This window comes from Pinus tabuliformis, chromosome J, assembly GCF_031772625.1.
Source record: "Pinus tabuliformis cultivar Carrire ecotype Pingquan chromosome J, CPIR1, whole genome shotgun sequence".
NCBI lineage: Eukaryota > Viridiplantae > Streptophyta > Pinopsida > Pinales > Pinaceae > Pinus > Pinus tabuliformis.
This window is the reverse complement of record NC_142295.1, coordinates 52219354-52234695: the sequence shown is the minus strand read 5'-3', so window position 1 is coordinate 52234695 and position 15342 is coordinate 52219354. Positions and strand designations below refer to the sequence as shown.

Below are 15342 nucleotides of genomic sequence, written 5' to 3'. Positions count from 1 at the left end.
CCAATTCTTATTATTGGTGAGGACCTCTATTTTAAGGATGAAATGGAAGATGATGCCATTAGTACCTTTATCAGCAACCCCAACTCCGTTTCTTATTCAACCCAATAGCTATTAAAATCTGTTATGAGTTGCAATGTTTAGGAAGCCATTGAACTAGAGATTGAAGTTGAAAATGTTCCTGTAATTGTACCCTGTAACAGTATTCCTATAGAAATTGAACTAGGGAAGATGTTGAACGTTAATCTTGACCTTTCACCTTCCTAGTTTGAATGGTTACTGAAATTCCTTTGGGAACAGAAAGAAGCCTTCGCTTGGGAATATACAGATATGAAAGGAATCCCTGCTAACTTATGTACTCATCACATATACATTAAAGAAGAATGTTAACCTGTTAGGCAACCACAAAGAAGAATGAATCCTACTTTAAAGAACATTGTCAAATATGAATTACATAAACTATTAGATGTGGGATTTATTTACCCAATCTTGGAAATTCAATGGGTATCCCCACTGGTCATTGTTCCGAAGGAGAATGGAAAGTGACAGATTTGTGTTGATTACAAGGAATTACATAAAGAAACCCAAAAGGATCATTTTTCCTTACCTTTTATTGACCAAGTCCTTGATACATTAGCTGGAAAGAAGTTCTTCTCCTTTTTAGATGGATTTAGTGGGTACAGCCAGATCCAAATAGCTCCTGAGGATCAAGATAAAACTACCTTCACATTCCTTTGGGGAACTTTTGCATGCCGAGTCCTCCTATTCGGTCTTTTTAATGCACCCGCTACCTTTCAACGGGCAATATTAGGATTTTTTTTCTGATATAGTCAATGATAGTGTTGAAATATACATGGATGACTTCACCCCATATGGGGATTGTTTTGAAGAAGGTCTGAAAACCCTAGAGAAAGCACTTAAAATATGTAAGAAAACACATGTTTCTCTTAGTACAATAAAATGCCATATGATGATGAAGGAAGGAATAGTGCTGGGACATCTTCTTTCAATTGCAGGAATTCATATTGATCCTGCGAAGGTAGAGATAATATTAAATTTTCCTACACCTAAGACACCAACACAGGTGCATAGTTTCATCAGTTATGCTGGCTATTATAGACATTTTATAGAAAAAATTTCTAGGATAGCATTTCCACGTTTTCAATTGTTACCTAAAGATGCAGAGTTTGTGTGGACAGATGAATGTGAAACAACCTTTGTAAAAATCAACGAACTAGTTTGCAAAGCTCCGATATTATGTGTTTCAGACTGGAAGCTCCCATTTCATATCTCTATAGATGCTTCTCACACAGTAGTATGGGTAGCCTTGGGACAATAGGAGGACAAGAAATTGTATGTGATTTATTACGTCAACAAGAATTTGACTCCTGCTAAACTAAACTATATGGTAACTGAAAAAGAGTTTTTGGCTATTATTTTTGCTACTAATAAGTTTTAGCATTACATTACAGGGTATCCCACTTTTGTGCACACTTTTCATACAACCATCCGGTATCTAATGAATAAACCGATAACTTCTGGTCGTATTACGAGATGGTTATTATTAATTCAAGAATTTGATATTAACATTGTAGATAAGTTAGGGAAAGATAATGTAGTTGAAAATTTCATGTCTACGCTAGATACTAGTGATGAAGGTACACCTATAGAGGATAGTTTTCCAGATGAACATCTTTTTGCAATTTCTACTCACACTTCGTGGTATGTAGATATTGCTAACTATATTTCTACAAGAAAAGTAACTGAACACTTTCCATTTAGAGAGGAGCGAAAGATTATCCATCATAGTGCTCGCTATTCATGGATAGAGGGATACCTCTTTTATACAGGACCTGATCAACAAATCTGACGTTGCATAGGTGAATATGACATCCATCATGTCCTAAAAGCTTCTCATAGTGGCCCCTATGGAGGGAATTTTGCAGATAGAGGACAAGCAATAAGGTGTTACAGATGGGGTACTTTTGGCCCTCTATTTTTCATGACGAAAGGAAATATGTCTGAGGGTGTGATAGCTACCAACTGATGGGACATCCTGGTTAGTTGGATGAGATGTCGTTACAACCTCAACTAGTTCTTGAGCCCTTTGAGAAATGGGCTATTGATTTCGTTGGGCCATTCAATCCATCCTCACATCAGAAAATCCACATTCTGGTCTGCACGGATTATGTGACAAAGTGGGTAGAGGCCAAGGGTATTGTAAAAGCAATAGAATAGGTTGTCTCAGACTTCTTATTCGAAGAAATTTTTGCTCGGTACAGAGCTCCTAGAGAGATAGTTTCAGATGGAGGGGCGCAATTCACATCACATCTGATAGCATGACTTATGAAGAAGTATGGAATCAAACATAGGGTGACATCTCCATATCATCCTCAAGTGAATGGTCAAGTCAAGAGTACAAATAAAGTGTTGGAGAATATCCTTACAAATACTATAGCAAACCATCGCCGAAATTGGGCCGAAAAGCTTCCTAAGGCACTTTGGGCATATAGAAAAACATGGCGGAACACAACAGGATTTTCACCATACGATCTTGTTTATGGGAAATCCCCTTTGTTTTTTATGGAGTTCAAAATTAAGACACTCAGGACAACCCTTGAAGTAGGTTTGGATCTTTTAGAAGCCCAGAAACACCAACTAGAACAGTTAAATGAGTTGGATGAAATTCATTTGGTAGTTGTCCAGAACACTACTGCAATTTAGCAGCAGCGAACTAAATGGCATGATAAATTTATCAAGAAAAAGGTGTTTCAAAGAGGAGATTGAGCATTGCTCTATAAGTCTCAGTTCAAATATTTTAAAGGAAAACTCTGCTCTAAATGGATGGGACCATATGAAGTTGACATGGTGTTTAATAATGGGACTGTTAGACTCGCAAAAATCGATGAGGCACATACTCCCCTAATTATAAATGGACATCGCCTCAGATTGTATCACCATCCAGTTTCCAAGGACTCCTTTATTAAACATCTCTATGGTAATTATGGTTACGAAATGGTTACGAACTCTTCCTCTACACCTCTTTCTTAATTCAGAAATAAAAAATAAAAAAATACAATAAAATGTTGTTACCACTCCATCATTATTTTTCTTGCAGATAATTTGTTCATGTTGCTACTCCACTCGTGTTGTTAATCCTCCAGTGTTCTTACTCTGTGGATTTTGATTTCGTCGAAGTACTTCACTGGTGTTGTTACTCCTCCGGTGTTGTTACTCTGTGGATATTGATTTTGTCTAAGTACATCACTGGTGTTGTTACTCCTCCATTCATGTTACTCCATTCGTCGCGATTTTGTCTAATTACATTGGTGTTGTTACTCCTCCAGTGGCATTACTCCATTCATCGTGATTTCATCTAAGTACACTTGTGTTGTTACTCCTCCAGTGTTGTTACTCTGTTCATTGCGATTTCATCTAAGTACACTAGTGTTGTTACTCCTTCGGTGTTGTTACTATGTTCGTCGCGATTTCGTCTAAGTACACTGGTGTTGTCACTCCCCCATTGTTGTTACTTCGTTCATCATGATTGTCTAAATCCACTAGTGTTGTTACTCCTCCGGTGTTGTTACTCCTCTGGTTTTGTTACTCCTCCGGTGTTGTTACTCCTTCGGTGTTGTTACTCCGTCAAGGTAAGTCGCCAGGTACATCCCCAACCAACTTCATGGATTTGATTGATATTTCACCTATGACATGACTAGATATGACCATGGACGATCATACCTTAGTTGGGGGGAGGTATCATATTAATGTTAAAGATGTTGTATTTAATAGAAATGATGATCTGTCATTATCGTTGTTGAACCTCACACCAACTCGTACATTCCACATCATCATTCTGATCCCCACCATACCTTGCACATTTATCCATATGCATTGGAACTTGAACTACGTACGATTGCATTGAATTACGGTCCTTCCCAATGCATTGTAATAATTTCCATTATTTACCATAATCCACCATGGATTTTTCCCATAATATCTGCCTAGATTTCCCTTTCACCGCATCCTTTGCAACCGCAATCCCTATCATCGCAACTTTACCAGCTAACACTCTCCTCAACGGTTTTGTTGCTACTTCAAGTGCTTCTATAGAGAAACTTGTAGAATGGGTGGTTAAGTTGTTAGGAATGAACCAGAAGACATAGTGCAGGTGTGGTTCCATCCATATGTATGGCAGGTCTTTTAAAATGTGGGATGACACACCTATTTTGAGAGGTTGCAGGGATTCGATGAAGTTGTTATAGTCGAATTTGCATTGAACTTGGACGGGAATTATTCTAGAGTTCGTGGGCTGGACATTCCTTTCACTAAAGAAATTATCTCAACTATCTGTGGGTTGTTACAAGGAGGGAAGAAATGGTTCGCCCGGAAATCACCCTTACCATAATTTCTGTAATTATTCTTGCAGGCAGGAGAAACTGTGGTTGAAAAGGGAAGGGGGTATGATAAAAAATCCTTGCCACATCCATGGGTCGAGGTCATGTACTTTGTGGTGTGAGACATTACTTATGAAGGTAGGATTGCTACCTTGTTCAAATACCATCTTAAATTTTTGTATGCCTTTCGTTCCGTTGTGTTCATTGTCTGGATATTTTGTATTTCTTATGGAATAACCTTGAGTTAATGGCATGGTCTACTCCTCGTTCGCGTCAACCGTTGGGGGTCCTCACAAACCATGGGCTTGTCAAGGTGGTGGTGGTGCATTACCTATCACATAATTTTGTGGTTTGGTAACAATTCACTGAATTAGCAGAAGAGGAACTTGCAACCATGATGTCGGAAATAGAGGAAGAGGAATTAGTGGCAGAGGAAGAAGCCATAGATGATGTTGTTACACAAGAACCAGTGTCGACTATCGAACAATTGGAAGAATTGTTGACGGAGAAGGCTGCAGTAGAATCACTAGTAGAGGAAGGGGCCATAGATGATGTTGTTACACAAGAACCAACATCTATTGTTGACCTAGAAGCAAAATAAATAGATGTAGAAAGGGGTGCAGGCGATGCTGCTACACAAGAACCAGTGTCGACTGCCGACCTAGAAGCAGGAGAAATGTAAGTGGAAAGAAGTGCAAGCGATGTTGTTAGACAAGAACTAGCGTCAACCACTAAAATGAAGGAAGAATTTGCAGACAATGTTGTTACACAAGAACCAGCTTCGCTTGCCAAAGTGATGGAGAAACCGGTGGAAGAAGTGGAAGCAATAGTCAATGTTGTTACACAAGAACCAACGTCAGCTACTGAGCAAGTGGCCGAAATGGAAAAATAGGTGGCACAAGAAGAAAAGGAGAAGGAAGGTGTGGATGGAAATCGTGGAGGATATCACTTGTTCTCTGCTTTTTTCTTCCCTGCCAAGAGAGGCAAGAAAATTTATCTCCCCTAGATGCTCGGTGAAATAAGATATCTCTCCCCCAATACTAAAATTTGTAATGATAGCTACGGCCACCATCGTCAGCATTGTCACACAAGAACCAGTGTTGTCTGGTGGCAAAATTGGGAAAATCAAGGACTAGTGGTCAACACTGCTACGTAAGAACCAATGTCGACTGAGGGGCAAGTTGAAGAAACTGTGGCTAATGCTATTTGCACAGGGCCATTGGAAGAAAGCGTTGTTGTTGGTACCAACCCACAAGGGCCAAAACTAATTTTTTATCAAATGGAGGAAGATAAACGGGCAACAAAGTAGCCACAAGAAAAGGGTGTTGAAAATGTTACTCTGTAAAGACTTGTAGTGGCTTTGGAGTTATTCAGGGAAGATGTGGAGGTTTCAAGGCATGCGGAAGAAGATGTTGGGGCCACCCCTCAAATTGAGGAGCAGAGAGAAGAAATAAGGGTGAAAGAGGAGCCAGTTGATGAGTTTCCTGACGTCAGCCCACCAAATTCAACACCGGCCACGAGAACAATGGAGGAGGTCACTATCAAACAAGAATTCATTGAACAGTGCACAAAGAGAAGGGCCCCCATCTAGGAAAGGTATTGATCGCAATTTAAAGAGAATATGTAATTAAAAATGGATAGTATTAAGTTAAGGAAGAAGATGTTACACTTATGGAGATGGGTGAGGAAGAATAAGAGGAATGTTGGTCAGGCTTCTGCAAATCCTGGAGCCGAAAACACTTTAGCAGCAATACAGATCGAGCCATTTTTGCATCTGTTTGAGTCGCGGGAATTCTTGTTCACCACAAAAATTTAGAAATGGCAGGCTACTGCATCTCACCTTCAACGAGGGTCTATCTCTTTGGAAGCCCACTAGGAAGGAGTGAGAGGAATTCAGGAACAAGTTGCGAAAGTAGTGACTGATTACATGACCTAGATGGAGAAAGCAAAGAAGAAACAAGAAAAGCAACAGAAAAGGATTGAGGAACTAGAAGAGAAAGTGCAACTACTGAAGGCTGACAAAGATGAAATGTTTTCTCTGGTGCAACAGGTAATGGAGTGCTGACCTCCTGCTCATGGTTATTCTTTGTTCTGCCATGAACACTACCTATTATTTTGTTTGGAGAGAATCCATTAGGAGATAAGCCATGAAATCAAAGATCTGATATAGTTTATGCAGATCCTGAGGGATGACAATATCCTGAACCAACACTTGATGTGCGAACTCTACATGCATGATTATTTTCTAGGGACTAATCAATCATTCAATCCAGTGCCATATGTGGGGGATATTCAGTTGAGAGCCTTCACCTCCTTCATGATTAACTAGGTTAAGTGGAAGAAAGCCTTCGACACATTTGAAGAGAACCAAGCAAACATGCCACTTGTAGTTCGAGCAGAGCATTGTCAGGTTGTGAATATTTTTAACAAACATCGTACCTTCTTGGGAATAGAAGGATGGAAGGGTCAAATGTTGGCAACACAGAAGTGGTGTGCTAACATGTGTACAAAGAAAATTTTTACTTGTCAGGAGGAGGCTCGTGCTGACTGTCAGAAACGATGGGTGTTGTCGTCATCTACAGTAAGGATACACAAACCTTTTGGGGCCCCTAATTTTATTTTGGCTTTGGATAGATTACCATGATATATCGCATGTATTCAAACCTATGGGACCCGATGGATGGGTGTAAGATTTCGGTTTCCCATTGTTTGGTTTTCAGATGAGAAATACACACCAACCTATGTGGTAGACAAGGATTGGTGGAAGGAAATCCTTCACACAGATGGATACAAGTTTCCCATAACAGAAATGGTTGTGGAGTATGACCTTGCATAGCTCCATGTTGACCATAGTGGCTCTAACATAGATTTGCATAGGAGACGAGCTTCATGAGGACATGCAGAAAGGATAGTTGGGGGGAGATGTTGGTTGCTAAATTTTCCCACTTTTTACCCACCTTTTTATCCCTTTCTTGTACTCATTTCATGTACTTATTGGTTGATTTGTATTCTAAACAGCAAAGGTGCACCTATTATCATGTCTTTGTGAATTATTAATCAATGAAGCGTAGTCGTAGGGGATTATTTCCTAAAGAGGCTTGCTAACTTAACTTTCCATGTAGATTTGGAGGAATGATGATCAAAAGCATAATTCAGCATATGATGACTATTTGGTCTAAAATGCAGATGCAAATTAGAGTTTCATTTACTATCAATCTGGATAAGTAAACTTCGAGGATCATCCAATATATATGGACTTAGAGACAAACTAAACTAAGCTAGGTGAAGAAATGCCAAAGCACCCTTACAGGAGGTCTTTCATTGGAATCTCCAACACCTATTTAGTCATTTAATCAAAATGAAATCTAAAGACATTGTGACAAGTGTAAGAAATATTAAAGCTCCCTTACAGGAGACTTTTCATTAATATTTCTAATCATCTTATTCAACAAACTATTTAAACTAATGAAATTAAATCACTTAAACCTAATTCTGATTGATTGCATGAAATATTGAAGCTCCCTTACAAGAGACTATTCATTTATATCTCAAGCATATGAATCAAAAACTTAAACTAATGAAATCAAACATTAAATAACAAATCAGATTCATTGAAAGAAACATTAATACTTTCTTACGAAAGGTCATTTGTTAATATTTCAAACATATGAACCAATAATTTAATCTAATTAAATTAACAAACAAACATAAAATGAAAGTTTACCAAAACAAAATGAGCATGCAAGTGAGGCAATGGGGGCCCTCCATAGCTCCACAAGCACACCTAGAAAGAAGTCAAATGTAGAAGAAAATCCAATCCACTTTATTTATCATCAATTGCAAATTGCAATTACAAGCTCCAATTTCTACATTCTAAGAGGTCCTAAACTCTACATTACAATGATTCTAAAATCTAAAATTACAAATGAAGGACTAAGTTTCTAAATTCTAAAAATTAAGATTACAAATGAAGGAGATAACACTCCTATTTATACAACAAGATGAGATAACAAACTCATAATGATGATCCACTATTCCCTCTTCAAATCCACATATCTCTCAACCAATGGTGACACATAACCCTATCCTCCATGATCTTCTCCATGAGGTCCATGATCTTATCCATGAGGTTCATGATCTCCTCAAATTCGAATTTGAACATAGAGTGCCACATAAGGGTGCCTTAGAAGCTTCCTTTGTACCTACACATGTCAACAAACTCATTCTAATTGTTAGGTATAAGTATATGGATATTATTTTCTAAAGTTTAACCACAAATTCTCTTAAAAATACTAAGAATTAATAATATTTTGGAAAACACAAAGGTAACCCATATAATGATGAAAGTGAAGCAGATGTGATGACATGGTGGTGGAATAGAGGTGAGAAAATGTGTGAATGGATAGAAAGTGGATGTTGAATGGAGTGAAAGTAGATGAATTTCAAGGATAATTATTAGGCCCAACAATGACTATCGAGATAGCAGTGTTATCTTTGTATGTCAGCTGCAATGGTGGTTCAACCTATCGACCAACACAAGTGTTATCTTCGTATTTTGTATATCTCAAGAATCGTTATGCAAGTTTAAGCAGACAACTATCCTAACCTTAGGCACTATTATCTATTAAATGAAATGCATAAGTATTGATTACAGGGTTGGGAAAGCCACCACTAGGAGATATACAAGATTTCTAAGCTGTAACAACAGACCTCTGTAATGTTATTTTTATTAATATATTTCGGATCTTTGGAGTATTTTATAGTTTGTGGTCTTACTCGAGCCCTGATCAGGGAGTTGGGCCCACTCACTTGACTAGGCACTATTGCATTAGATGTGTGCATAGGTTTATTTTTTGTTGTGTTATCTCTTTGATGTGTAATGATTTCAATGTGTTGTTGTGAGTCTTAACTTTTTGTTACCCTGATTGTTGTTAGAATTATAACTTGTTGTTACACATTGTTATGTTAGGATTAAATGTTCAATGTTGGGTAGGGACACTGTGGCCTACATATACCTTGCATGATAGCCTTGAAATAACCAATCGAGCCCAAGGTTGACAATTAATATGGATTTCGGTGAATTGCATGATTCATATTTGAACACCAACAAATACATGTACAAAAAGAAGAACCTCTACTGCTAGGATTGGTCCCTAACCCAAGAGCTTCAGCCCTCTGAGTCAACTCAGTGCTGGATCAAAGAAACCCTTTTCATTATCATCAAAATGTCAAAAATAACATGAGAATAATAATCACAATATCTTAGCTCGAAATTTCCTCTTGGCTACAATAAAAAGTTGAATCCTAATGAGGCCCTAGGCCTTCTTATTTTTACAATTGAAGCCACCAATAGCTTCCTTAAAATTAGGGAGGCTTGGCTCCCAAACTCAAGACTGACTTGTCTTCAACTATCACTGGCTTGGCTGCTAATGTACTCAGTGGACTTGGTTGCTTGTAACTCTGCGCTGATGAGATATGGTGGAGGAATCTTCCAGTGATTGAGGATTTAAGGAGGGAGACCCAATCTCCTAAAATACCTATTTTTTTTCTACTTTGAGTTCCTGCACTTAAACTAGCCCAAAACTGCTCCAAATCTTGAAATTAATGCACATTGGGCGACATGACATAACATCTCACATTTACCCTTATCACTAAGAAAAATATAATAAAATATGTGAAGAAATGCGAGAAAAGTTGATTTTAATAAGCTGGAGAGTGGCATTAACGCACATATAATTTACCTATTGATGAGCCTCATCATCACCCCCCTACTAAAATTGTTGCTCATATTCTGAGAAACTTAGTCTATGTCTGTATCTTTCATAGCTCTTGTGGCCTCTCTGACATCCTAGGCCTCTGTTGATGGAGTTTCCTCTTGTGGATAAAACCCTGCATGTTTCTCTATTTCCTCCCACTGCTTTCTTTCCTCTTCCTCCTTTCTACCTTCTAGCATACCCAATAGCAAGGGTGGACTAAGTTTCAAACCAATCCAATTGATTTTGAGTCTCTGCAGTGCATTCTTATATAGTGGGGTCCTTTCTAGTGCATCTCTCATCCTCTCAGGGGAATGATACTCCCTAATCCTTAGGCTGTATGGTAGGGTTCTCCATCTCCTTTGGCATGCTTGTTGGCTTTCATTCCCTAGCAATCTCAAGGTGTTCTCAAAATGTGTGATTGCTTTCTCTTGTGTAGCTAGGTATCTTGGTGCAAGCTGGGGATCATTGACGATGATGTTGTGGGTGCTAATGACAGCCATTGAATTTATCTGTTCTGCTCTAATGTAAAGGGGCTCCCTTTCTTCTCCTTCCAACACCCTCTTCAAGTTCTTAGCCCTGACCTCCTCATGACTCATCCATGATGCAAGGGCCATTACTTGTAAGTCCCCCAACTTTGCATTGGGGTCCCACACATTCAAGTCTGTTAAGGCCAAGTTGTCCAAGTAGAATTTATATATCTTGGCCTTATCCTCTAGGGTTCTCTTGTCACATAGTTCAATGAACTACCTATAGTCTTGGAAAGGCATAGTTCCTTGTTGTGCTAGTGCCTTGATCTGAAATTTCATCCATTGATCTTTGAGGTACAAGGCATATGATTTTGGTGGCATCCTGCACTGGAGTGCCTCCATGGAGAGCCTTGCCATGGTGGCCAATTGGCTCTCTTTTTCTCATAACTACCTCCTTATCCATGTGTCTTCTTCCTCTAGTTGAGATCTCATAATTCGTTCCCTGTCTCTTATATTACTCAAATCTCTACCCATCTCTAGTAGTTTCTCTTCCATATGGCCCACATCCTCTACCTTCTTTGATTTGGAAATTTGCATCTAGTGGTGTGTCCTTCCTCTCTGTTTCTCAATCTCAAAGAAGAGAGGGATGGAAAATTTCTGTGGTATTACTCTGCCTCTCTCAATGAATTTGTAATAAGAGCTCAGATTGGGCAATGGGCTAGGCTCCTGCAGCTCTTGGAACTCTCCCTTAGATGTCTTTGGATAAGTTTCCCCCTCCTGCATGAGTGTTACTACTTCCTTGCCTTCCGTCTGCCCCTGTTGTCCTTCCTGTTTCTTTTACTGTGTTTCCTGTAGTGTTGATAGAGTTTCCTGTAGGATTGTCTGAGGATCTTGTAGAAGGATTTTTCCTTTCTGAAATGGGGTCAAAGGTGCCTTGTCTTGCTTTGCTGATGTTGACCTAGTGACAGGCTTCCTAACATAGGTGATTGGAGACTTTGGGGAAGCTTGTTTTGATGTGCCCTCTTCACCTTTTATTTCCAGGGAAACTAGCTTTTCTTGCTCTTTTGGTGACTCCTCAATTATGATTGGAGTCCTAGTGGGTGTTTGTGGTTTCCCTTGTTTGATCCTGGTGCTCCTCCTTGTTTTGAAATAGAGGGGAGTTTGCCTCTATCTTTTCCCTTTTGACTTGATAGGTGTGCTTAGGGAAATCAAGGTAGCAGCTGCCTCCTTCTCAGTGGGTTCAGGAGACAACCTTGGAGATTACTCTCTTTCCTTGGTATGTTCCTTATGGCTTGGTTCTTCCTTATGTTCTTCCTCTTATCATTCTTCTTTTCCTTCTTCTTCCTCTATTTTCTTTATTTTTGCATCCTCTGGTTCTTCTTCTTCCTCTTTAGGTTCTTCTTCATCTTCTTCTGCTTCCTCTTCCTCCTCTGATTCTTCTTACTTCTCTTTAGGTTCTTCTACCTCCTCTTCACCACTAGAGGTATTTTCCCTATCATATTTAAGGGCTTGTATTTCAATCACAGCCTCTTTGTCCATGTCTCTAAATGTGGACCATTGAATGGGGATTCTTAGCTGGCTCAAGGCATCCTCTAGTATTAGCTTAATAAGTCCATGGTGTGCCAATTGTTGATGTTTTCCCTCTTGGACCTTTAGGCTCATGTCTATTATTGATTGCAGCAAGAAGTAGGGTACATTGAGTCTTCTGTCAATGGGTATCTCCTCTCCAAATCTCAACTCATGGAGGAGTCTAAATTGGTAGCCATAGATTATACTAAGCCTCCCCTCACAAGAGATATATTTGAGAATATGATAGCTCACCTCATTCCAAGGATAGGGGAGGATTTCCCTTCTTATCCCATTTTTTTCCTCAATTGGCTCCTCATCCCTTAAGAAGAATTTTTTCTTTGCAAAAGTGCTTGCAGCCTTATCCTCCTTTCTCCATGGCATCCCTTGAGGAAGTGTAGTGATTCTGCTAATTACCTTAGGAGTAATTGTAATTGACAGTCCTCTTACCATAATAGTAGAATTGGTTCTAGCCTGAGGGTTAAGTGCCATGGAAAATTCTTGAGCTACATCATCATCATACCCTCTAAGAAACTCAAAGAATCCCAACCAGTTATGTCCTCTAAATATTTCTACCACGGGGGGATGGAGCGGTATCTTGGATGTCTCTGTGGGTTTCCTTCTGTTAAATCATCCAGTCATGTCTCTTCTCTAGTTAGCTGACTATAGGGAGTTTGGTAGGATAACCTTAGTGTTTCTAGGGTGAATGAGAGTTTATAATATTGGTGGATGGCTGCAATTTCTTTATATCTCCAGACAACTTTTCAATTTTACACAATTTTGTCTAAAACCACAGACCCACTGTAATCACTTAGAATACTTAGATTTTTCTTTTCCTAGCTATAAATTTATAACTCGGGAGATATGGGCAACCTACCTTTCACTGTGATGCTTTGGATGAGGATAATTGTTAAACAGATGGACCGTAGGCACCCTCTTGCAGAGTTGTCTGTGAATTTCCAATGCTTCCTTTAGCTCCCTGTGTTTCCTATTGTTGTTCTTGTATCTATAGGGTGCCTAAAATATGTTTTCTTCCTCGATGGCCCCCCAAGTTGGTCCTGGTCTTCTCTGATATCAAAATGAACAAATGGTGCATGAGAGTTTGGGAATGTTTTCTATTTATGGTCGATTCCTTAGAGCGTTGTATTGGCTGGCAGTGTACGATATTTCCTCTTTGGGACTGTTGGCCCACCGTTAGTTATCATGCAGCCTCCCCTTGTAATCATTATCCACTCTCACACAACTTAACTCGACCACATTTTCAACTCATTCTCCTTGATGTGACATTGCAATGTGGCATGCTGACTAGGAGTTCACTTTTTGTTTTCAAGCTGAGGGTGGCCAAGTTAACTGGCCACCTCCAGCTTATAAAATCAAACTTTTTCATATTCCTACACTTTTATGATATTGTACTTAGGGAAGAATTTGGATGAGGTGCCATACATGTGCCTTCCTTCGCTTGGTTGATGCATGCTGGAGGGTGATTCTGCTGTGCTTATTTTTGTTCAGGTAAGTGCTTTTCCTTGGTCACTTTTCTGTATATTTCTTCCTGTTGATGTGGTTGTCTTCTTTGTTGTTGTGTGCAGGTGCTTGGTCTCTGTTGTTGTTTTTGAGCTCTGGATAGGAGTCATAGTGTCTGCAGGGGTGTTGGAGCTCTTTAATTGCATGGATGTTGAAGGAGAATGCATGGAGAAACTATTGTTGTGAGAACACAGGCTGCTACAGGGTTTCCTGTAGTTACTATAGGAAATCCTGTAGCTACCTTTTTTCATCATTTTTTTTTCTTTTTTTTCACTTGGAGGAGGAATGGGTGGTGATGTAGGAGTGGAAGGATGGCAATGGAGGAGATGAATGGTAGGTGAGTGAGGCCAATGATGGCATGACCCTTGGACTCTCTTTTTCTATTTTTTTTTGTATTTATATATTTTTCTAAGTGGTTTTTTAATGGACACAGAGGTTGGTATGGTCATGAGCTGGTGTTGGGTGAGAGGTGGTGAGGTGTATGGTCCCCTCTTTCAACCTAGAACAGGCCCGCATCATCATTTTCCAAACAGGACTTCATTCCTATACTGTTTCAGGACATCTTGTAGTACTATAGAAAACTCCTGTAGTAAATATAGGAAACCTTGTAGAAGTCAAAAAACTACATAAAAATTGGTTTTTGATGCTTCGAAGTGAGGATGCATGATGGAGACATAGTAGGCATGGGAGATATCATGTGAATGCAGGAAGAACGGGGTGATGCTTGTTTCGTTGCCCCTTGAACTCTGAGTCCTTTGTTTCCTTTAAAAACCTGCAAAAATCACAAAATTTATTAGTGGGTAGGTTTCAGGTCCCTCCCATGGCATTTTTCTTTTTTTCTTTTTTCATTTTCTTCCTTCTTTTTTAAAGACACACAAGGTGCCTCAAAGGATTGTTTCAATGTTTTTTCCTGCCCTAGGCACCTCAAGGGAGGTTTTCACCCAGTGATATTTTTATTTTCCTTTTTTCACTATTGGGATGCCTCAAGGAGGTTTTCAACCCAAAAGTTGGCCTCGGATGCCTCATAGAGGTTTTCACCTAGGTCCCTTATTGTTTTTTCTTTTCTTTTTTATTTTTTCATTTTCTTTCAAAAATAAAAACAGTCTTCAAGAATTTGGTACGCTGAAAGCTGTGACACTTCCAAGCACATTCACTTCCTTACTGATGGTACTGATGAACTCTTCCCTTGACAAAGGTATTTTATACGCTTTCAATCTGTATCCATTGACAAATAAGGGAATACCTACTTCATCAATGGTCCTTATTTGTGCAGCCCCATTGTCATGGAACTTTTCTATTAGATATGGGCCCAGCCACCTGGTCATCAATTCTCCTCTGAAGTCCTTGAACCTAGATTCATATAGTAGAGCCCAATCACCTTCTTGAAAAAAGTTGTCTTTGATGTTTTTTTCATGCCAAACCTTTCCTTGTACTTGAATAACTTTTGTGTGTAGGAGAGCCTGCATCCTGATATCATCTAAAGCATTGAGTTGGAGCAACCTCTATTTTTGTGCCTTTATAACATCCAAATCCAACTGTGCTGCCATTCTCAAAGTGTTGTACTCAAACCCAATGGAGAGCATAGCCTTCTTCCCATAGACCAAGTCATAAGTGGTGAAGCCAATGGTTGTCTTCTAG

General features: G+C 39.3%; 1 pseudogene; it reads left to right on the top strand.

The window, feature by feature from the left end:
- LOC149225446 (RGS1-HXK1-interacting protein 1-like) overlaps nucleotides 1-4995 on the top strand; it is an 87068-nt pseudogene extending 82073 nt beyond the window's left edge.
- The last annotated feature ends 10347 nt before the right edge of the window (nucleotides 4996-15342 follow it).